This window comes from Callospermophilus lateralis, chromosome 2 (genome assembly GCF_048772815.1).
Source record: "Callospermophilus lateralis isolate mCalLat2 chromosome 2, mCalLat2.hap1, whole genome shotgun sequence".
NCBI lineage: Eukaryota > Metazoa > Chordata > Mammalia > Rodentia > Sciuridae > Callospermophilus > Callospermophilus lateralis.
The window spans coordinates 136,529,930-136,531,586 of record NC_135306.1 but is presented as its reverse complement, the minus strand read 5'-3'; the positions used below and the strand labels follow the sequence as shown (position 1 = coordinate 136,531,586).

Here is a 1,657-nt window from a genome sequence, read left to right as displayed (position 1 = left end):
TATATACACAAAATGGAATATTATTCATCCTTAAGTAGGGGAAATCCTGTGATATACTGAAAATATTGATATATTTCACTTTCCTTTTAACTAGTTTAAAAGTATTTTCTAATTTATTTTGATATAACTTTTCTATTTTTGTGCTATTTACATGTGTGTTACTTAATTTCCAAAAATTTAGGAGCTTTCCATATATTTTGTTATTTATTTCAGTTTAAATTTTTGTGGTTGACATACAAACTTTGTGTGATTTTAATCATTTTATATTTGTTGATACTTATAGGTGTAGAACCGATCCACCTTGATGTGTTCTGTGCACAGTTAAAATAATGTAGAGGAAGAATGTTTCCAGACTTTAGCACTTACCTTGTACAAAGTACTTGGTGCTATGGGGATAAAGAAGTGAAACTGGGTTTACCATTGAAGGAGCTTGACTGGCTTTGAAGAGAAAGGATCCCAACATAAGGAATTCTACACCAGAATTGCAAATTCACCAATGGACCTGGTTGGTTTTGGTTATGCTGCCCTTGTGACATTTGGATGCATTTTAGGATATAAGCAGAGAAGTAGTGTTCTGTCTTTGATTGTTGGTCATTGTTGAATTTTTGGCAGGCTATGGAGCTTACCATGTCTCCATGGACAAATGAGATGTTAAACTATTGCTGCTTACAGCTTTCCTCATGGCTACCATAATGGGTGTGAGATTTAAACTTTCAAAAAAATATGCCTGTGCGGCTGTTTGCAGGTTTAAGCCTCAGGATGATCCTGAGACTTATTTGTCTTACTGTTGCTGTGAACTTCCAGAAGGGCTGAAAACTCATTTCCTGTCATTCCACTGTAACAGGCAGAGTATATTCTTTGTATTTAAAGGATAAATTTCCGTATAGAATGTCAATTCTCTTATTTTATGTCAGAAACAAAAGTAACACTCTCTCCTCTAGTAAGAACAATAATTTTAGGTAGTTTTTTTTTTTATTATTTAACTGTAAAAACTTGAACTGTTTCTAATTGTCAAGTACTGCTTTCATTAAAGGTGTTTAATGAATCCCAATATACTCTTTTATTTGCTTTGTCTATCTTTACCTCTGTAGCATTGTTTTTGACATTTTCAAATACTTATGACTCAAGTAAGTTTAAATTAAACTACAACTTATCCAATAAAGGAATTCCCTAAGTGGACATCACAGAATACAAAAGTATTCATTTATCACTTGTGTTATGTAAGAATTTTTTTCATTTTAATTTTATTGCTGCCAATATTATTTTTCCTTTAAATTAATTCCATTCTCAACATACTCTAACAGAATGGATAAGTATTCAAATAAAAACAAAAGTTTTTTTTAAAAAATAAAATAATTTAGAGCTTTTTGTTGTTTTTATAGTTTGCTAGAAATAACAACTAGGTCAAGTGACTGATACTTAATGTGTATTTGTTGTATCTATCTATCTATCTATCTATCTATCTATCTATATATATATATATACTATCCACATGTTAATTTAATTATTTTGACAAGAATATATAACCCTACAAATACAATTTTTGTCTATTTTTTCTCTTTATAAGCTTTTGTGTCATGTGATTTAAATATCTGTTATTTTTTGGTATTAATTTTTCAAGTTCTTTATATATCCTGGAGATTAATGCTCTATCTGA

The 1,657-nt window shown here is 29.7% G+C and overlaps 1 pseudogene; it reads left to right on the top strand.

Moving 5' to 3' along the window:
* Positions 1–496: 496 nt before the first annotated feature.
* On the top strand, positions 497–813 carry LOC143388020 (transmembrane protein 14A pseudogene; annotated as a pseudogene).
* Positions 814–1,657: the final 844 nt, after the last annotated feature.